Source organism: Galeopterus variegatus, unplaced genomic scaffold, assembly GCF_000696425.1.
Source record: "Galeopterus variegatus unplaced genomic scaffold, G_variegatus-3.0.2 Scaffold317, whole genome shotgun sequence".
NCBI lineage: Eukaryota > Metazoa > Chordata > Mammalia > Dermoptera > Cynocephalidae > Galeopterus > Galeopterus variegatus.
The window spans coordinates 259,697-283,172 of NW_007726428.1; positions in this window are offsets into that span (position 1 = coordinate 259,697).

Consider the following 23,476-nt stretch of genomic DNA (forward strand, 5'->3'; position numbering starts at 1 on the left):
AGACACGAAAAAAGACAAAAAGGGAAAAAAAAAAAAAAAAAAAAGGAACAACCCTATGTAGAGAAAATCACCAGAAAGTAAATAAGTGAGTGATGCTTAAGTTTGGATAATAGGACTATGGGTGATAGATTTTCTTTAATTTACTTTTCAGTGTTTTCCACATTTTATTTAATGAGACTGTATTTCCCTGGTGAAGGAGGGACTGCTGAGAGTCAGCCACGTGCCTTCCACTCTGTCTCAGAATGCACTGCCCTCTGGGTCTCTCAGGCCCCCGGCACCCTGGGCGGTCTGTGCTTTGATGCCTAATGTCACCATTCCAGGCTGAATGGAGCTGGCACATTTAGGAACAAACTGACTGTCCGGCTTCCTTCTTTTTGCAGTGCTGACTGAAAACTGTCCCCTCTGAGGGACACACTGAAGAAAGTGTAGGGAGTTTAGAATGGAGCTTTGCGTTCTATGGTTTGTAGGGAAAGACTTGCTTGGAAAGTCGTGTGCCAGGTGACCAGGTAACCGCAGTGCTCAGTTTATGCATCCATCCTCTCTCGGTCTGCTGGCTCTTCAAGTTCAAGGAGAAAAGTCGGAAACCTGCTTCCCTTTCTAGACATCACTTTCTCTCTCCTTTCCTTCCAGCCAAGAAGTCAAGTTTTTATAAATTTCAAAATCCATCTTCTGCCCTACCTGCATTCCACTGCCCTGACCCAGGTCTCACCAGGGCCACCGATCCTGGGCTGCTCTGGCCCATAGGGTACTTGGTGGGGAGGCAGCCTCAACAATGGTGCACAGCATGGGGAGAGGGATGCTGGCGAGACTTTCACCCTCATCCTCTCTCTAGTCTAGGTGTCTTCGTGAGCTCTCATGGCCCTGGTAGAGCCCTGCTGATTCACCTTCAGTTTGCCAAATGGATCTTCAATGCCATCTTGGCAGCCGTCGCAGGTTGGCTCCAACCCCTCCTTCCAGCATCCCTGAAGCATCCAGGGCCCAACCCTCTCTAGGTCTCTTCTTCCTTCTCTAGTTGCTTCTCCTCCAGGGACTCTCCTAAAATGTTCAGCATTCCTTCAGGAATCATCCCTTCCGTCTGTATACTATAACCTTAACCTCCATTTCCAAGGCTTCAGTTACTTCCAATTTCCTCCCGTCTCCCAAATGGAGTGGTTCGGAGTAGACGGGGTGCTACCACCTACGTCTGCATGTGACCTTGGCAAGCTCCCTCACCTCCCTGCAGCTCAATATCACCTGTAATGTGCAGATGATGGCAGTACCTACCCCATAGGGTTGTGTGTTTAGTCAGTGGCGAGCCCTTCATGAGTCTGCAATATGTGTTAGTCACTTTTAATATAATGATTATGAGTCAGCCTAGATCTCTTCTCATCCTCACACCCATACATCCAAAAGTCCCCTGGACATCTCCACTTGGGGGTCTGTATTGGTGTGGGAAAAACACGCTGTCTTTATTCTCTCTCAGCAACAATCACAATCATCACAGAAGACCAACTTCTGTAACCAAATGTGTAGGGACTTCTCCCCACCAGCAAGAAAGCCAGCAATTCTTCAGCGGACACCAGCGGGGTGTCCTCCAATTCTATTTAACTCCAGCACCATCTACCTGGAGATAGTATCAGGTTGCACATGGTGAGGGCTCAGTCCCAAGACTGAGGCGGACTCAGTCCCCCAAGAACTGAGAAGTTCCAGGCCTCTGGAACTTCTGACCATCCTGCTATAAATCAGGGTTCCAATAAAAGAGGAAAAAAAAATCAGAGTTCCCACAACCCTTTCCCTGGGTTTGATTAATTTGCTTGAGTGGCTCACAGAACTCTGGGAAACACGTACTTAACGTTTACCGATTTGTTGTAAAGGGTATTACAAAGGACACAGATGAAGAGATGTGTGGATCGAGATATGGGGGAGGGGCATGGAGCTTCCACGCCCTTCCCAGGTGCGCCCCCTCCGGGAACCTCCACGTGTTCAGCTATGGGGAAGCTCTCCAAACCAAGGCCTCTTGGCTTTCTATGGAGGCTTCATTACACAGGCAGGATTGATTACATCATTGGCCACCGGTGATCAACTTCACCTTTAGTCCCTCTCTCCTCCTTGGAGGTTGGTGGGGGGGAGGTGGGAGTAAAAGTCCTGCTTTGGTCTTTCCTATGACCAGCTCCATCCTAAAGCTACCTAGGGGCTGCCAGTTACCATCAGCATATGAAGTGACCCATCACTTTGGAGATTCTAAGGATTTTAGGAGTTCCATGTCAAGAGTTGGGGATGAAGACCAAATGTACATTTTCGCAATATCACAGGATCCTCCAGAAGCCTTGGAGTTTATGTGCCCCAAACCAAACTTATCTTCCCTCTCCCTTCAATTATGTCTATGCGGAATGGCCCCACCAGCCACCTAGACTCTCAAAGTCACCCTGATATTCTTTCTACAAAACACCTGAGTTTTCACTAAATCCTGTCAATTCTGTCTCCTAAATATCTCTTTAGAATGAACTGTCCTCTCCACCCTGGCTGCTGCAGGCTTGGTTCTGAGAGCCCCGTTATCACCAGGACTACAAACTTGCCAAGGTCCTACTAAAACATTTGAAGTCCTGGGGGATGGGGCGAGGGAGGGGGAACCCTGGTTCCAAAATATAAGAAGAAAAGTGCAAAATTAAAATGAACAAATATTTATTTCACTGGCTACAAAATGTAAAACATGTCGGCTCCCTTAATTAACTTTTGATTTCATAAAAATTTCATTACATTTGAGAGCAATTTGTAGTTCAGATTTCTCATATACAAAAGTTTTTCACTTTTATTTTTTTTTGGCAGCTGGCCAGTGCAGGGATCAGACCTTGGGCCTGGGTGTTATCAGCACCACTGTCTAACCAACTGAGCTAACCGGCCAGCCCTTGACTATTCATTTGAGAGAAATCATAGCCAGAATATATCAAATTAGGTTTTTTGTAGCCAAATAATTTTACAAAGCAAAGTTATTAGAGCTCTCTCAGCAACAGCAGTATAATCATGTGCCATGTGGTATAATCCTGCATTTAATGCCTATTCCCAGGTGGGGCAGGGTCTCCTCGAGTAAGAGAGCCTGGAGCCTGGAAGTCTTGCCAAGTCAGTCTTATTTGTTTCCTGAGGCGATAAGCAACTGATTGGGTCCTCTCATCCCACCCATGAAGTGCTCCAAAGTGAAAATGTACTCAGGTCCAGTCTGGTCTTGCTACCATCTTGCCAGTGCTCCTAAGTCTTCTTAAGAGGAGTCTCAGGGCTGGCCAGTTAGCTCACTTGGTTAGAGCAGGTCCTGGTAACGCCCAAGTCAGGAGTTTGGATCCCTTTACCAGCCAGCCGCCAAAAAAAAAAATAGTCTCCCAAGTCCCCGGGCCAGGTAGGTCCTTTGGCTGCACTCACCTAAGTCCCAAGCTTCCTTTGGTCTGACCACTTTTGGATTGTAATTATCTGCCTCTGTCTGTTGCCCTCGGATATCCCCGAGGGTAGGGACCACATCCTAGAGATCTTTGTTAGCACTGCAGACATTCCAGAGTGTTGGTGGCTAAAGGACGCAACAGTGGATGGGAAGGAGGGGTGAAGGTGTGCAGGCGTCAGGAGGAGGAGGAGAGGGTGGGGGTGGGGTGAGGTCAGCGAGGCAGATACGGATCGAGTGGGCTGAGGCCTCTGGTGGGTGCCCGGTACACAGCGGATATACCAGTCTGGGACTCAGGCCAGGGGCTGGCACGCAGCAATGGGGGTGGAGGCCGCTAACATAAATGGGTGGGGGTTGAGGTCACGGCCGTGGCTGTGAAGAGGCCACGTGGGAAGTGTGGGCAGAAAGGGGAGCCGGGGAGCAGGGCCGTGAGCAGGAGGCAGCAGCAGGAAGAGGGAAAGCTGGCCGCGGGCGCAGGATCCCCCAGCTCCGCGTGGTGCCGGCCCCGCAGCGCAAGGCCCGGGCCCGCCCCGGTCACGCAGGTGGGACGGGGAGCAGCGGGCTCAGCACGGACTCCGCCGTCAGGCTGGAAGAGCGTCCCAGGAGACGCTGTCACAGAGCTCTGACGAGGTGTCCCCGGGAGGCCAGGCCAAGCCAAGCTCAGTCCCTCAAAGGTGAGGGAGGGGACAGGGAGGGGCTGTTTCATGGGCAAAGGGGTGTTTTCCATTTCACAAGTGTATTCAGTATTTTTGTCCACATCAAGAAGCAATTGCCAGTTAATATTTTTATAATTTTGATGTCTTTTAAAAATCGCGTCTGAACGTAGCAATAAAAACCCAAGCATTTCTCTGTTACCTTTCTAACCCTTCTTTAATTCTGTAACAAACACTGGAGGACTTTCCGTTCAGTATTCGACTGCATGGGTTTTCCGCTATTTTCTTCGTCCACGGACGCTCATGTCCACAGAGCCCTGCTCCACCCCCCCCCCCCCAAGCCTGGGGCCTAGGAAGAGATCTGACACAGGGGTGGATTCACCACATAGAGGCTTCACTAGAGCAATGCCAAATGAAAATGTGGGGTTGGAGTTGCAGCAGAGAAACACTGTGAGCACCATGCCTGGTGGAGCTGTGAGAGCGGGACCGCCATGGAGACCCCAGACATGTAGAGCTAACAGTGTGCAATGCCAGCCTGCGAGAGCTGAAGCATCACCTGAGACCAGGAAAGCCATGGAAGTGTAGCTGCTCAAGGATTTGGGGACCCAACCCCCGCACTGGTGTGTAGAGGACATTGAATATGAAGTCGAGGTATGTGATTCTCTATTAATACTGCATCTGGCCCCTGCCCTGAATTGCTGAGCTCTAGTTTGTCCCTTTTTCCATAGCGACTGTCAGCCACTAGCTAAGTCATTATATAAGGCATTATATTTAGTGTTCACTCTCAGATTCCCTCTGACTACTACAATGCAAGCTCCTTGAAGGCAGGTATCTTTATCTGTTCTATTCTCTGACGTATCCCAGATTCCTAGAGCAATTCTGGGCAGTTAGTAGGCTCTCGATTCATACTTTTTGTATGGCTGGTTTCCGCCTGATCAATTCGTATTTTGGGAATTATCTCAATGGTCTGTGACTCCATTAAACAGGAAGGGCTTCAGTCAACCTTTGGGAGATGGGTAGGTTTTCCACCCAAGAGAGAAACAAGGAAGGCGTTTCAGGTAGGGGAGCGACGTGAGCAAATGCTTGAAGACAGGAACAGTGAACGGACTGATTTGGCAGTGCCCGGGATGTGGGCATCGAATACCAGGATGGTGAGTTGGGATTTTCTTTTGTAGACAGTGGGAAGGTTGGGGTGGGGGCTACTGAAGGATTTGGGGCAGGGAATGGACTCAATGAGGGTGAGATTTTAGAAGGTAATCCGGAGATGGGGTGCCCGCTGGGTGGGACTGGCCCCTTCCACTCGATCCCCGCCCCCTGCCTCCCCCTCCTTGTGAGCACTCCACATCAGTCTGGGGCTTTTCTGTGCCCCCACTTTCTCTGCGCTCTCACTGCTCCACCTTAAGCCAGAATCGGAATCTGAAGGGGTGTGGCCCATCTGAGACCTGGAGGGAGGAGGCTTAGGGTCTGCCCATTCTCCTTCCTCTAGGTGAAGTCAGAGGAGGCATTATGCGTGGCCTTTGGTTAGAAATGGCGTTTGGCACGTGGAATGCTTCCTCTTGCTTCTCCCTCTTCAGATTTGTGCAGTGGAAACACTGAAATTCCAAAGGAGTAAAAGGCACAAAGACCTTTGCCTGCTACATCAAGAATGTGGACAAATTTAGAACTGGAGCCTTGTGTTACAATTACAAGTCAGACTCCAAGAGGGGTAACCAGCCCATTAGCGCAGGAACCTGGAAACTGACTTTTCTGCCAAACACACACACACACACACACACACACACACACGTGTGCACACTCTCACATACATTCATTGGGCCCTTGAAAGATCAAGGCCAACTGCAAAGCACCCATTCCCCAAGACTCCTAATTTATATTGGGAACTAGCTATAAAGCTCCCCCGGCCCCCAATCTTCCCTTGCAATGATAAAGAGCATGTCACATCACACTAAATGTGACACTTAATCAAAACCCATCTTCTTTAACAAACCCTTAACCTCCAGCACACGAGAGTCACCAAGGCCAAGGGACGAGACGGGGAGCCGACTCAGGTGGCACATGCTTTGATTAAGATGATACAGATTTCCTTTTATTTCACTTTCATCAGAGTTGTAAAATTCCGAATCTGTCCCCTTTTTGATTTGACGACAGCACATTTCAATAGAGGTTGACACCAAAAAAAGACCAGGACTTGTTCTCTCTTTAACCTGGAGTAGGCAATAATTTCTCTGAATCCTCTTCAGTAATGATCGTCAAAGCTTCTGATCTTCCCGTAAGCAAGTTTTGTAGGGAACATGGTTAAACTGAAGCAAAAACCTGGCTGGCATCTGGTCCCTTTCTTAAGTGGTATCTAAATACCCTTAATCTACAGGCCCTGGAAAAGACCTCCCCTTCTCTGCCTCCTTCCTTGGTCTTTTTTTCTGACTACTTAAATCCTCAAGTGAATTCTTTTGCCAGATTTCTGGGGCAGGAAATTTACTTCCCTGCCACACAGTTCTTTAGGCCTTCTGGGGACTCCAGCGGTAATCCATTTCTATCTCATGGGCCATGGTTTTTCTCATGATCCATTTAGGATTTCTTTTAATGTATATTATTAAATCATCAGCTAAACTAGAAAATTTACTATAGATTCATTGAATTCTGATTACAGATGAGGTATGTGTTATAAGAGAGAAGATTTATTTCTGTTTTCAGAAACTTTCAGTCTTGAAGTAAAATGCAATAACGGTAACACAAGGTAGAATGGAACAAGTGGCTGCAAGAATTCCAAAGCGTAGGCGGTTCACGCATTCAGTAGGTACTAAGCACTCGTGCGGGCCAGACCCTGTCCTGCGCACTGGGATACAGCAGTGTACAAAATGGACAACATCCCTGCCTGCAAGGCACCTACGTTCTAGCTGGGACTGGGCAATTTTCAGCTTTTTTACAACCCACACTTTCAGACTTCATGCTGTCCATTGACCTTCAATCACCTTTTGTGGACCGAATTTGGACTTTGGAGAACCACTGACAAGCGAAATGTCTGAGTTACTGCGTGAGCGCACTCCAGTGAGACTCCAGCTCAGTCTGTGCAGTGTCAGCCCTCTTGTCTGTTTTGTGGTGACCGTGCCCTTATAGTTCAGTTGGTTAGAACACAATGTTATAACACCAAGGTCAAGGGTTCAGATCCGCATACCGCCAGCTGCCAAAAAAAGAAAAAGAGCGAAAATTTAAAATATGAGAGTGTGGATGCTTTTGGCAAGACTCGCGATTCTCATTAACATCTTATAATTAAGACAAAGATGGAAACCATTAGAAAGGGGAAAAATCAAATTAAGAGAACCCACTTAAAGTATGATAGGGACATCATATATCGAGTCAGACAGATAAAATATAATTAGGATTTTTTTTAATTTTTAATTTATTTTTTATTATTATTATTTTTTTAAAGATGACCGGTAAGGGGATCTTAACCCTTGACTTGGTGTTGTCAGCACCACGCTCTCCCAGTGAGCTAACCAGCCATTCCTATAAGGGATCCGATCCCGTGGCCTTGGTATTATCAGCACCACACTCTCCCGAGTGAGCCTGTGGCCCCTATAATTAGGATTTTTTAAATTTAGTTTTTGTTTCTGTGAGAGGAGTTTTTTCTTCTAACATGTGTTGGCAATTGCTCAGGCAGGTTTTTGTCAACATCATCCTCTAGATACCTCCTCCACACATATGGTCTTCCTTTCCACACTGAAGGGGTGGGTGCTGTGGAGAGGAGTTTTTTCTTCTAACATGTGTTGGCAATTGCTCAGGCAGGTTTTTGTCAACATCGTCCTCTAGATACCTCCTCCACACATATGGTCTTCCTTTCCACACTGAAGGGGTGGGTGCTGTGGTCAGTACTTAGAAAGGACACAGGCATGGCCCAGACCTTCAAGCACTTACTTTTTACTCACAGACATACAGGAAAATAGAATACCCAGCATATTTCAGTGCAGAAGGAAAAAACCTGTTTCCCAGAAAAGCCTACATTATAGGCCAAAAGAGGAGACAAGAAAATTGCAAAGAAGCTCATTCTTCTCAAGACCAGGTTAAGGCTAAAGATTGTAGACCAACCTAGAATGGGAAGATGGGAGTTGGTGCCAAGGGCCAGGGCCAGGAAGAGAATGTGTGTACCTGCTTTCACTCTTCTGACAAGAGGCCTTCTCCATCGCTCCTGAAGGGCAGTCGTTATCCTGCCCTTGTCTGTACCCAGTGTCTAGCAAGAGGACTGGCATAGCATTATTGCTGAATACAGGTCTGTTGAATGAGTCAGTGCAGGATGACAGCCAGCACATTTATGGGACAGTATATAAACTTGGGCGGTGAGGGCAGCGGGAGCAATCCAGAGCTGTAATAACAGGAACTTAGTCGTCACTCAGTGGCATATGGTCTGTGTCCTACTTTCCCTCGTGCAGGCCTCTCAACTGCTCATGCAGCAATGCAGCCTGCACAGGAACAAAGTGTGGCCCTAAAGGCCAGCGAAAGCTGCGGTGCACAAGGCCACACAAGGCCACAAGGCCACGTTTGTTCTGGGAGAAGCTCCCTTTCCCTCTTGCCAGGCAGAGGAGCTGAGGCTGCTACTACAACCCCTGGTCAAAGCTCGCAGGAGTCAGCTTTGACCAGCCCCCAGCTTGTTGCCTCCTGAATGCACCCGAGAGCTGGCCCTGGGAGGACTAAAAACCTAAGTACAGAATTCGGTCACCACTGGGTGCATAGACAGGCATGTGTTTGGTTCTCCTCTATGACTTTTTGTGATAAAATTGTCTATATTTTAAACTCTTTATTATAAAAATGTTCAACATATATAAAGTGGAAGGAATAGTATAAAGAATCCCATATCCTTGTCATGTAGCTTTAACTATTAACACCCTGGTGTATTTGCTTCATCTTTTGTTTCCCCTCAAGTATGCAAAAACAAATCCCAGACATTGTAGTTCTCCCCTAAATATTTCAATATACACCTTTTAAAAAATAAGGATGGGTGCTGGCTGGATAGCTCAGTTGATTCGAGCGTGGTGCTGATAACACCAAGGTCCAGGATTCAATCCCTGTACCAGCCAGCCATTCAAAAAACTAATAATAATAAGGATATTTTCTTGTCTAACCACAACACTATTATTACACATATCAAATTAACAATAGTTCTTTAATATTTTCTAACACACAGTCCAAATTCAAATTTTCCTGATTATTCCAAAATACCTTCTTATAGTTGGTTTGTTTGAGTCAGGATCCAAACAAGGTCCGCACATTGCATTTGGTTGTTACGTGTCTTCAGTTTCTTTAACTGAGGATCATTTTGAAGTATTAACCATGGGTTGCTCCCCCTACCCATCCCTCTGTCCTAGGCTTCAGTGAATTTCTGCAAGTGTACTCCGAGGCCCCTGCCTAACAGTCCAAGTGGCCAGACCAGAGTGAACAGGCTCTGAAGGAAGGAGCCTTGGCATGCAACCAGAAACTCATGAATTTTCAAAATTCCAGGCAAGACACCATGAGATATTGAAAAATGTATGATGTAGCTTCTGTCCCCTGACGCCGACAAGATAATGCTCCCACCAGGCTGGAGAAGGGACAGAGTAGAGGGACTGCAAGACAGACCACAGGACAGATGGAGGGAGAGAAGTCACCTCCCACACACCTTGAGCCCAGGCAAGTGGGCTGCACTTGAACAAGCGCACTCATGGCTCATGGTGAGAAGCTGGGCAGTCGCCCTCCTCAGGGCCTTCTGGTGAGTCTTGCCCTTTCTCCCACACACCTTGAGCCCAGGCAAGTGGGCTGCACTTGAACAAGCGCACTCACGGCTCATGGTGAGAAGCTGGGCAGTCGCCCTCCTCAGGGCCTTCTGGTGAGTCTTGCCCTTTGATGGCCTCCTTTTATTTGTCCAGTGGGAGGAATGCCCACCTCTACCTGGAGAATGTTGCAGTCAAAGGCCCACAGCACTGGGAAGTCCCCTTCACAAGGCTGGGGCCCTGGCTACCTACAGCATAGATGGTGCTTGGAGGGAAGCCTGTCCCGCACACCCCTGAGCCTGGCCAGCACTGTACTGTGATCATGCGTGCAGCTGGGCCGGGTTTGTGGTGTGCTCCCACGCTCCCTCTGAGAGTTCAGCCATGTGCTGTGCTGGTTTCCCCATGTTAGAAACTTAGGTCAAAAGAATAGCTGTTCTTACATGAGAGGATGGAGTGCCCAGAGCCTGAGCTTTTTTCCCTGTACTGTATTCCAGATTACAGCGTGCCCCTGGGCCTCTTGGACCAGAACTAACTGCGTTGGTGAGCCCCAGAGGAGCGGCCTCCATGGACCTGGAGGCAGAGTGGACTGGGAGAGCCAACACGCCCAAGACAGCTGTGCTCTTGGCCTCAGCCGTCCAGAGCCTGGCCAGCGTGGCCATTTGTATCTGTGTGAAAACTTGCTCCTGAGGAGCATGTTCGGGGGGACATTCTTCCTTGATGATCCGGTAAGTGCTCTTTGGGCTCTTGTCCTCTCTTTGTTGGCTTTGATAGCAGCGGCACTGGGAAGGCCTCCTGTGGGACCCCAGAGGTTCTGACTGTACCGTGGTGGTGGGGAGTTTGGGCAGAGGCTGCTCTGCAGGCCTCCACGTGGAGCACGCAGATCTTGGCAGCGGGCGATCTGGCCTGCATCTGATCAGTTTTATCTGCAAAGTATTCAGAAAATTTCTTCTCCAAAGAACATGTTGACCCTCTGAAGGAGGGAGTGCAGTGTGGGTCGCCTGTTTGAAGACGGCCTCTGTTTTGATGAGGCTTGTGCTGAGACCCACGATAAGCTTCAGAACACCAGCCAAGCGGGTGGGGAAAACCCACTCTGGTGAGACGCTGCATCTTCCCTGGCCTTCCATTTTAAGTGTTTACCAATTGTGAAAGCAAATCCAGCTGTTGGGAGGAATTGCTTCCAGATGACATTATGGGAAAGGAAAACACACTTTATAAAAAGGCTGCGGAATAAAAAACAGAACATGTATGCTCTGTAGGCCAGGATTTCATACCGACTATTTCCTGATATTGTGCAATAAGCCAGCTCCTGGGGTAAGGAATAGGAACGGTGCAAACGCTCCCCCTGCTAGAGTCAGGAGACCAGCGCTGCGACTGGACTTGGCAGAAGTTGGGAAAAATCACTTGACCTCGCCGGGCCACCATATTTTTTCCTTCCCAAAAACTGCTTCCCACCCTCACTGGGGATCCCTGTGAAAGCCTCAGAAAAGGTCTTCTGTGTGCTGTATTACTTGGGTAAGAGGAATTATGAGAAAGCAAGGACATTTTGCTTTTGAAAATGGGATGTGTTTCTCAGCCCCCCAGCGCAGAATTTGCTGTGTTGGCTTTCTCAACGATTTTAGAAGCTCTTTAACGAGCTGGAATTAAAGTGTCCCTTTACTAATTTGGTTTTACAGGTCACTGGATAAACCTACTTAGAGAGGTTTGGAAGAGGATTAGGACATTTACGTCTTTTCCAAGTTGACTTTGCAGGCAGGGTCGTGAGCAGCTGGAGACTCCCTGGCTAGGGGCCAGAGCTCTTATGAGCTGCACGTTTTTAAAGGCCTGGTGAGCACACTGTAGCTCTATTATCCAAGAAGCAGAGAGTTTGCAGGGAAATTAAAATGTAAATGTTTAAAAGCAAGGCACACATTCCCAGGTTTGTCTGCCCAGAGAGAAGCCAGAAAGCCTAGCAGCCTAGTTCCCCAGAGCAAGGGAAACAGCCCAAGCTATTGAGTGACTTTCTCTGCCCAGCCTCCAGCAGCTGTCTTAACCTCTGCAGGGGTGCAGTGGACTTGGATAGTTGGCAAATAGGCTTAAACACAGGAAATCTCCCTAGACGGCCCTGTAGCCACTAGCCACAGGTGGCTATGTATACTAAAATTTAAAATTCTGTCTTTCAGTCTCACCAGCCACATTTCAAGCACCACATGCAACTAGTGATACCATACTGTATGAGACAGAACAGACAAAATGAGCATTCACTCATTTATTTAACAAATATTTATGGAATGCCACAGCAGTGAACAAAGCATACACAGTCTCTGCCCTTGTGAAGTTTATGTTTTAAAGGAGAAGATAAACATAGGCAGTAAACATAATGAGTAAGGAACTTTTCTATCTGTTGTAGTCTCAGCTGGAAACCGATGAGTAACTGAGAAGAGTTTAATAAAGGGAGAGTTTACCAAGATGTGGCAGAGTCCAGGGAAACCAGCAACGCATGGTGCAGTACCCAAGCGCTCCCCACCACGGGGAGCCATTACTGTTGCTGGACCTGAAGGGGCAAGAGCAGGGGGCAATTCCCAGGACCCAGCGAGAGGAGCTGTAGGCAGGGACCACTGATAGGAGCTGTGGCCTCTGCTGGAGACCAAGAGGCAGCGGGGAGCCATTACTGTTGCTGGACCTGAAGGGGCAAGAGCAGGGGGCAATTCCCAGGACCCAGCAAGAGGAGCTGTAGGCAGGGACCACTGATAGGAGCTGTGGCCTCTGCTGGAGACCAAGAGGCAAGCTGACTCTGGGCCCACTCCCCTCCCTTCGCAGAGCTGTCACTGTGCCTCACACCGGCCCGCCTAGAGAAGCCAAGCAGGGGGAGAAGAGTCTGGAGGGGCAGACAGAAAGCACCTCTGAGAAGGCAGGAGGCGCTAGCAGGAGAGCAGCGCAGGGGAAGAGGGAAGGAGTCTGGGTAGAGGTGTCACAGGGAAGGCAGCCAAGGAAAAGAAACTGTCCGGAGCATGGGGTCCTCTGATTTGCCATGCCACCACCCCTGCTTCTTCTGTTTCTCTGCACCCCTTGTGTCCCCTTCCCGCTGTCCTTCCATCATCTCCATGGCTCTTCCTTAGCCACACGTCACATTCTCTCTCTCTGGGCACCCTCACAAGTCCCAACCAGAGCAGCTCTGCTGAACCATCAGCGAGTCTCTGTGCTCTGTTTACCTTAGAAACAGGTGGGGCAGCTTTTTATTTTTATTTTAAATACACTATTTTTTAGAACCATTTAAATTTTACAGAAAGATTGAGAAGATAGCACAGGGAGTTTGCATATACCCTACACCCAGCTTCTCCTATTATTAATTAATATCTCACATGAGCATGGTACATTTGTTACAATTAATGAACTAATAATGATATATAGTATGATTAACTGAAGTCCATATTTCATTCTGATTTTCTTAGTTGTTGCTACCAACTGGACCTGTCTCCATGACCACTCTGCCACTTCCTAACCCTGCTACCTGTTTTCTCTAATCCCTTTACAGGCTTTCAAAAGCTAATAGAGAAAAATCTTGAAACTGTGGTGTGGGGGTCCAGTCTAATGAGAACATATGGAAACATTAGATAGTTACAAAGCAACCTACAAATGCAAGGTGTTCTCAATAGCTTCCTACCTGGTCCCTCAACTTCTGGGCACTCCCCTCAAAGCCATCATAGAGAGTTCACTTATACCCTTCATCCAGCTTCCCCTAATGTTAGTATCTCACATAAGCATGGTACGGTTATCGATACTGAGAGATGAACATTGATACGTGACGACTAGCTAAAGTACAGACTTGATTCAGATCTCACTGGTTTTTCCACTAATATCCTTTATTCTGTTCTAGAATCCATTCCAGGATACCACATGTATTTAGTCATCACATCTCTCCTTAGTCTTCTCTAATCTGTGACAGTTTCTCAGATTTTCCTTGTTTTTCATGACTGACACTTTTGAAGAGTATTGGTCAAGTATTTTGTATAATGTCCTTCAATTTGAGCTTGTCTGATGTTTTCTCATGAATAGACTGGGTTATGAATTTTGGGAAAGAACAGCATGAGGGGAAGTGCCTGTCTCATGGCATCATATCAGGGGTGCATGACAGATTACGGTGGGGTTTTTTTTGTTTTTGGCAGCTGGCCAGTACGGGGATCCACACCTGTGACCTTACAGATGATGTTAACCTCGATCACTTGGTTAAGGTGCTGTCTGCCAGGTTTCGCCACCATCTGGTAACTAATTTTTCCCCACATACTCTATCTGTTAGAAGTAAGTCACTAAGTCTGGTACACACTCAAGGGGAAAAAAATTAAGCCCCTTCTCTGAAGAAGGTTGTATCAAAGAATTTGTGGACATAAGTTAAATCCACCATGGTAACCAATTAATATTTTTAGATAGATACTTTGAGGCTATACAAAGATCCTGTTTCTCCTTGAAGTTTCATCCACTAATTTTAGCATTCATCAGTGAATCTTGCAGCAATTATTATTGTAGTGTTCAAATGGTGATTTTTCTATTTCTCTCATTCCTTCTACACTTATAATTTGGAATATTTCTGTAAAGACAGTCTCTTCTATCTATCTATTTATTTATTTATTCAATCATTTATATCAGTATGTACTGATGGATATTTATTTTATTCTTTGGGTTCTAATCCAATACTATTGTTACTTTATTGCTCAAATTGTTACAGTTTTGGACACTGGGAGCGTTTTCAGGTTTGCTTCTCTGTCTTTTTGGCATGACTTTGTCCTTTTCTGTGTTTTGCTTTGCGTGTTTGTGTTTGTTTTGAGCACCACCTCACTTTCTGTCCGTATAAAAAGCTCTAATCTCACTGTGTATTTTCAGCCCCAGGTACCCCAGGCCTAGAATCTACCATTTCTCAGATGGCATTCCAGGGCATTTTAAATTTCCTACTGATATGCTAGTGATTTTACTTAGGTCCTGCTACTCTGCCAGCATCAGAATCCCTTCCTTATGAGCAGCTCTCACAGTGGTAAAGAGTCTGACAGGTCCTTTGTCCCTGCCCTGGCACTTAGTAGTTATGTGACTTTGGGCAAGCTATCCTATGTAAACCTAAGAGTTCTCTTCTGTAAGATGGGGAATAATAATCCTACTTCTCTATGGTGTAGTGTGAGGATTAAACGGGAGCATGCATGTGAAGCAGTTCACATGCCTGTCATAGGTACTTAATAAATACTTGATGATAATGAAGATGTTACTGCTTCTGATGGGGGTGATCAGTTTTAAGGGCATGGACTCTGGAGGCAGACTGCCTGTAACCTTAGTAAACCTCTCTGTGCCTCAGTCTCTCATCGTAAAATGGGGATAATAATATCTATCTCATAGAGTTTTTGGAGGAGTAATGAGTCGATAGACACAAAGCACTCAGGGCAGGAGCTAGCACATAGGAAGTACTTATTAACTATTGGCTCTTGTTATTTTTGCTATTATTATTATTACAGACTAAATTTCTGGCTGCTTTGGCGTTATCTTACCCTTGACTGGTAGGCTAAGTATTATGATAGAAAACTTAAACTATCTAGTTAAAAAAAAAAAAAGATGACATTTAAACATAAGAGATGGCTACCATCCTACAGTTTTAATTTCAGAAGAAAGGAGATAACCAAATTCACACTCATCACCAGTTTGATCACCACTGTGTGCAGCCGACGTTTCTCCTTGGAGGTGTGGACAATGGCCGACATGGAATTACTCAGCTCACATTTGTCTGGCGCTGATGCATGAGGCTCAAATGGCCAGCGGCTTTGGGGAAACTCTTTGTAAATCCATCAAATTCGGCCATTAAAAAATGATAACTATGATCAGCCAATGCTGAGGGACCCATTTTGTGGAAAAAAGAAATGGAAGCAACACAGTTAGTACAGAGTAATTAGGACACAGGGGAGACGCTGACAATTTGGAGATGTTTTCTTGGAGAAAATATCAAATGACTTACAGTTTGCAGGACATTAATAGATAATGAAACTGGCAATTTGTTGCTACAGAATGACAACTGTGGCCTTCTCCTTCGTGCACACAGAGTCAAGCATCCAAAGGCAATTCCTGCTCTGTCTTGATTGTAGGATAGTGTCATGAAAACTTCTTCCCTTCCACTGAAAACCCCAGTAAGTTCTTCTTGTCAAGAATGTGGGAATTTTCTCACAGTTAGTGTGAAAATGCAGCCGAAGCTGCACATGAGGAAGAGTGCGGAGGGGTGATGAGGTGAGGGAAGCCGCCTGGCTCAGGAGAGTACACAGAGTTCCCGGCCCCTTTCTCTCACTCCCCTCAGACTCCCCACTGTCCCTGGCCCCACCTCGCAGTGCCCTCCTTGAAGCTGACTTGAGCTCTTTGTTTGACAACATTTCCCCAAATGCAATAATTTGCGAACCTTTAGGTTTTGCCTTATCTACAAACCATGCTGGTTGTTGTTTAATTTTTTTTAAAAAACTCACTTTGAAAAGCACGAATGCCCAGTTTAGTCAACGATATCCATGGAGCCACAGGCCTCTGATGACACTGAGAAATGTCAGTTGACTTCAGCCAACTGAGGTTAATGGCTAAGGTGGGTTTTCTCTATGGGGAAGAGTCCACTGTGACCTGGCTGGGAATAGGAATGGACAAGGGCCTTAAAAAAAAAAACAACTGGGCTCTCAAGTTTTCTCCAAAATATAACAATGACACTGGCCACAAGCCCTGCTAACATTAAGGAACACATGTGTGTTCACTACTGACAAACATTTGAGTTCCTGATGTCCAAGAAGATGAGAGGCACGGTGGCTGGGATAAGTGGGGGTAGAGGTTGTTAAATGAGTCAGGAGCCTGCAGGGTAGAGACAGGCAGGTAGACCTGCCAAGTCATCTCAAGGACACTGTGGTAGGGGCTCACTATATTAGGAGGTGCTCCTAGAGTCTGTTCAAGCAATCTGGCAGTCTGCAGTAAGCCTACGGTATACTCTGGTTTGGCTAATGCCCACAGTATGCAAGATAGGGGTCTTTCTGGGTAAAAGCTTAAAGCTGTCAGAGATACTGAGTCACAAACATTCAGATCCCACCAACACTAGTACAAGAACAGTAATAGTTCTCACTGGATCCTAACAAGCATGGGGGGATGCAGTGAGAAGTAAGGCTGGAGGAAGCTATGTTGGGTCAGATCATAGAAGGTTGTGTTTTCAAGGCAAAGTAGTTTCGACTTTCTAATAATGATGGGAAGCCCTAAAGGATTTTTTTTTTTTTTTTTTTTTTTTTGGTTGTCCGGTATGGGGATCAGAACCCTTGACCTTGGTGTTATCATCAACATGCTCTAATCAAGTGAACTAACCAGCCAGCCTGCCCTAAAGGATTTTATTCTGGTGGCACTGTTCTAGCTGCATTGAGAGGACGAGTTAGCCGGGCTTGAGACTAGAGCAGGAGGCCAGTGATGTTACTACTGAATACCTGGTCCATATGAGAGATGAACTAAACTAAGGGAGTTTGCGGGAGTGAAGAGGAGATGGGGATTACCTGACGTGGGGGGTGTAGGAAGGAGAGAGGAGCTTATGATGTCTCCTGAGTTTCCAATGTAGATAACAGATATCACAAACAAAAACAAAAGGAGAGCAAGAGCAGGATTTGGGGTAAAGGTGATATAGTCAGTAATTCATATGAAGAATTGGAGGGATCTGTGTGATACCCTTTTGGAGATGTCTAGTCTTTGTATATATTGACCCAGGTTCAGGACAGAGGGATGGGCTTGAGAAACAGATCTGAGAGTCCTAGTGTCTATGTGATAATAGAAGCTGTGTGCATGGATGACCTCATCTAGGAAGATGAGAAAGAAAGCAAGGGTTAGATGTTTTTTCCCCCCTCAACATTTATTTATTTATTTTTTGGCAGCTGGCTGGTACAGAGGATCTGAACCCTTGACCTTGATAAACACCATGCTCTAATCAACTGAGGTAACCAGCCAGTCTGCATTTTTTATTGTAGCAAAATTCACATAATATAAAATCCACCTCTAACCATTTTTAAGTGTACAATTCAGTGGCATTTAGTACATTCCCAATGTTGTATGATCATCACCACTGTCTAATTCCTAAGCATTTTCTTTACCCTAACAGGAAACTGTGTACCATTAAACTTCCTATCCCTACCCCCAGTCCCTGGGAACCTCTAATCTACTTTCTGTTTTTATGAATTTGCCTATTCTGAACATTTCATATAAATTGAATGATACATTAAATGGTCTTTGTGTCTGGCTTTTTTCCTTCAGCAGAATGTTTTTAAGGTTCACCCATGTTGTAGCATATATTTGCACTTCATTCCTTTCTATAGCTGAAGACTATTCCATGACATGGATATACCACAATTTATTTATTCATTCATCAGCTGATGGATGATTGGGTTGTTTCCAAGGGTTTAACTTTTCATGGAGCAAGGAAGGACAGAGAGGAGACTAAGGAAGAGGCGAAGAAAGGGAAGTCAGAGAAATAGAAGAAACACACAAAATCTAAGAGAGATAGTTTCAGAAAAGGAGGGTTTAGTAAGCAGTATCAAATGTTTCAGAAAAATATTGAAAATTAACCATTGAGGGTTTGGCCAAAGAAAAGACATTGGTGACTTTAATAGGAGCTCTTTTCTATGGAGAGGTGAGAGCAGAAGCTGGATGGTGAATGGGAGATGTGGCTTGGGGCAGGGAAGGTAGTACTTTTATAAGACATTTGACATTGAAAAGTAGAACGGGATGATAGATAAATATGGGATAGTAAGGAGCATGTTTCTTGCTGGTGGGGAGAAGCCAGAGAAGAAGCTGGAGATTCACGAGGTGAGAGCCAATGGAGGGATGCACATTACAATCACCTGGGAATTCCACCCAATTCAAACCAAATCCCTAGGGGTGGCATCCAGGCATCAGTGTCTTTAAAAATGTCCCCAGGTGAAGGTATTAGATAGTCAAGGCTGAGAACTCCTGAGATAAGACTTGCTGAGGTTGACCTTAGGAGGAGGGACATCTATTATGCTAAGACTAGAGGGAAAAATGGCTGTAATGCAGGCAAGCTTGCGGTGAAAGCCAGCAAGTTGAGGGATTTTACATTAATTTTCCCTATGAAGCAGGCAATGCTATCTGCTGAGAGATAGGAATGGGGTAAATCTCATGCCTATTTTATACCCTGTCTGTGAAACTAGAACAATAATACTTTCTCATAGCCTGCATGTAATAGGGGCTGTATTATTTTTTCTCTCTCTTCCTCCTTTCCACACTTTTTCCTTTCTTTCCTAGAAATTGCAACAGCCCCTCCCAACAATATGAAAATGAAAATAATTTAATTTTCAGGCTTGACCAAGTAAATCAATTGCCCATTTTTTTTCTCCTTGAGGTAATCTTAGCCACTCTGAGAGCCAAGCTGGTTGGACAGTATTTGGGTCCGTCTTCAGCATGCCTTCAGCATCTTTGCTTTCAATCCCTTATAAAACAAAAGCAAAAACAAACTATAATTGGGTGACATATTTGGCAAAACAAATGCAAACTGTATTGGGCAGCAACTTAAAAACAGAATTGGCAATTACAGTGTGTAAATACAGTATGTGTGTACACCAGGATTCCTCCCCCAACCTCGACTATTCCAAGAACCAAAGCGATGGGATCATAAAACTGTATTCTGGACTCAGCAAACATGTTGGTTCCTCTTACCATTTCTATTCATTTGCTCTGGAGAATTTAGAGTTTTTTGCTATTCTGGTGGAGCTAAGTTCTTTTGGTTTTTTATAGATAAATTGAGGTATGGAAGTCTGATAACTTAGTCACATGTTATTAAAATTGAAACAATAAGACCCATTCACAGAGATGTCAGCACATATTAAACCCATAATAAGTATTTTTGGATAGTTATGAAGGTTAAATATTACTCTCTTGGCATTAATGCTTCCTTTAGTGATCATTGCTATAAAGCAGTATTTCTCAATCTTCTTGAGTTCTTGCCATACTTTTGAATAGTTTTTGGTGACCCAGGTAGACGCAGGCCAGAAGTTACAAACTGGCAGCCTACAGAGTGAATTCTGATAGTCCTGCAAGTGTTTTTCTAAAAGTTTGACTTAGTTAATAACATTTTTCTTTTTTTTTTTTTTTTTTTTTGCGGTTGTCCAGTATGGAGATCCGAACCCTTGACCTTCGTGTTACAAGACTAGTTGACATTTAAAAATCAGGTGATTTCATGTAAAAATTCAGATTTCTGACTTCACTTGAAAAATTAGGCCATTTAGTAACCTGGCCCTGCATGCCCACAATCAGACTGTGCTCCATGGTGGCTCCCGCTTCAGACCAGGCCATCCTTGTCCAGTTCTCCACAGCCCCTGCCTCTCACCTTTTTGTTACCTGTCTGGTCTCTGGAAGCACTTGCTTTTGAGACCAGACCCCCACTCTGGGCCAACTGACAGCTGCTCATAGTGCATGGCCAATTGCATTGTCACTGCCCTTGTGTTTGTCTCCTTCCAGTTGGTACCAGGGGGCACTCAGCTCCTGGCTGAGGCTTGCCAAATCTTGTTACTGTGTCCAAGTCTGGCTGCCTGCACCACACAAAAAACCCTGGCTTGACTTGCCAAAATCTGTTACCCATGAGCATTCAGCTCCTGGCTGAGGCTCCCCCAAATCTGTTACTGAACCCAAATCTGGCTGCCTGCCCCTAAATAAACACAAACACCCAAAAGTTCAATGTTGGTGAAAATGGAAGTCAGCTTTTGTTCAGGAACACCAGTAACCTGAGGAGAGATGCTGGGCTCACCCATCTCTCCAGCAAACCTGAAGGAGAACAGCCAGGCTGAAGCCGTCTCAAAGACTCTGATTTACTGAGGGTTTTGTTTTTTTGCTAAAAGATGACCGGTGAGTGGATCTTAACCCCAGACTTGGTGATGTCAGCACCACGCTCTCCCAAGTGAGCTAACCGGCCATCCCTATATAGGGATCCGAACCCGTGACCTTGGTGTCAGCACCATACTCTCCCGAGTGAGCCATGGGCTGGCCCCCTACTGAGGGGTTTTTAAAGAAGGGGTAGAGGGAATGGAATATGGGAAGTGAAAAGTAGGAGGGAGGGGGATGTGAACTGTGGGAGCTCTGTGCAAGGAGCCAGGTGCAAGGTCTCGCCAAAGCTTGTCTGGTTTCTACTCCCATCCTTTCTGTTATCTTGGGGTCCTGCTGGAGGGGTGGAATAAGCATAGCTTTGCTGCTGTCTTCCTTGGTTTCCCAGGGTCTGCATGGTATGTGTCTTGTAGCAAGTCTGCAGCTTCAGGCTGACTAGAAAACAACTTCACATTCATGTAAATAATGTCATCTTGCCCCATAACCAAGGTTCAAACTATGAAATAACCACGGGAAAAGAGGGACTCAGAGAAGTGAATGCCAAGAAAAAAAAAAAACTGTGTCCTTTTAAAATCTTCTAGAGCCCATTCAGTTTTAGGTCCCAACATGGCTTCAGTCCTGCTCACTCCAGCACAGTGAGACTGAGAATTCCTTAAGGGCTGGAGGATTACTTATTTCACGCTTGTGTGCCTATAGCCCCATCCTGGCACAAAGGCACTCGGTAAAAGTTTAATTAATGACTCTATGAGGTTCAGTTCTTTGTAAGCGTTTGGCTACAGATGAGGAAGCTGAAATTGCAGTGAAGAGCCTTGCGCCTCAGGTACTAAAGCTTAGAAATCCTGAGGGCAAGATTAGTCCAACCTGCCTGTGAGGTCACGAAAAAGGGACAGGTTTGGTGTTCAAGTACATTTCTTGGCAGATCAGTCCTGAAGTGCTGATCCTATGGATCCTTCTGAGTCACAATATGCATACCAAAGGCTCTGAGGAATTCTGTGGCAAAACAATGGCAAAGAACCTGTTTTTTTTTTTGTTTGTTTTAACTGTTTCCTGATCTTCATCTATCTACCTTTTCGCTATTTTGACACCCAGTCTTTGATTTCATAACATTCCCTCTTCCCAGATGTACTAAATGGCAAGCTATTTTTTAATGATGGTGAAATAAAAGTATCCCGGTTAAGACAATTTTGCAAGCACTGGGAAAACAGTGCTTTAACTGTGGTCTTGTTGGAAGTCAGGGTTAGGCTATCCTGTTTCTTTTTCTCCTTTGATTAGGCCACAAATCTCTGGAGATATAATAGCTTACATTTGTATGGCATTTTATATTATCACAGACATTATCTCAATTTCTCTTCACAACAATCCTGAGGGTAGGGATTATTATTCCATTTTACAGATGAAGAAATAGGCTAACAGTTTCAATGACTTGCTTAAGGCCCAAAGCTAGGCAGAGGCAATGCCCAGACTTAGACCACTCTTCATTCTAGATCTGATGCTCTTCCTGTACACATTATTTTCCTGAACACATTAGTTAGCTTTTTGGTCAAATCAGAATGGTGGCTGTAAATTCCTATGATTTGGGGTTGTAATTCTCTTCTCTCAAACTAAAATACCAACTCTGCAGCTCTGCAGTGAAGCACTGAAGACCACCAGGGGCAGGCAGGTGCCTAGAGGGCACTTGCAGGGACATCGAGCGCAGATCCCCTTGAAGAGTCCCAGGACACAGGTGAGCGGTCCAACCTCTTGCTCTTTCACCTACAATCTGTTCCACTCTCCACTGTGCCTCAAGGCCACAAGCTACATCTGCATCCAAGCATTTTCTCTAAGGAGTTGCAGTCTTGCCTCTTATTTCCCCTGTCCTGTGGGAAGAGCCACTCATGTGAAAAGCTTAATTTGCTGAAAAGGCCTCCTCCAAACCTGTTGATGAGCCTTTAACCTGCTTGGCAGTGCCGCCTGCTTAGTTTTTGCAGATTCTGAGTGTTGGGAAAATAGAATAATCAGGCCCCCTAACCTTGGGTCTTGTTGGGGGTGGTGCAGTGCATTCTTTGTAAACCAGTTGTCTGTGGGTGGAGTTAGTGTGCATGGGCAGCACCCCACCCTGGCTGGCATCTACTGCCTTGGGTGTCTGCCACACGAGGCTTCCAAGGACCTTTTGGCTGGTTACTTAGCTCCTAGACCTGCATGTGAAGGGTCCAGGGACCCAGCCTGGCATGTGAGGGGTCTGGTGACCCAGCCCGGTGTGTGAGGGGTTTGTGACCCAGTCTGTGAACAGGCTTGAGGGGTCTGTGAGAACGAGACCCAGCCCTAGCTTGACAATAGGTCCATAAGCACCCGGACACCAGCAGGCAGTGCTGCCGGGGTGTCGGGCTCTTTTATCTGCCTGTAATCCTACTGACTGGGCCAATTGTTGAGCTAGGACTGGGTCTGGAGCTCACAGACCCCTCAAGCCCATTTTCCAGACTGGGTCACAAATCCTTCACATGCCAGGCTGGGCCCCCAGACCCCTCACATGCAGTTCTCCAAGCCAGGTAACCAGCGAAAAGGTCCTTGGAACCGTAAGCTGGAGAGCATGGCCATGCGGGGTGGATGCCAGAGGCAGTAGATGCCAGCCAAAATGGTGGTGCTGCCCATGTGCACAAAGTCCACCAACACACAAATTATTTACAATGAATGTGCAGCACCCCCCCCAGCCAGACCCAAGGGAGGGGGCCTGATTAAATTATTCTGTTTTCCAAACATGGGGTCTCCTGTTCCACAGCTTCCAGCTGGCTGCGGAGGAAATGGGCTTTCCTGGAGTTCGCCATGGGAGGGAAGTGGGGAGGGAGAGGAGAGGGAGAGGGGAGAGGAGA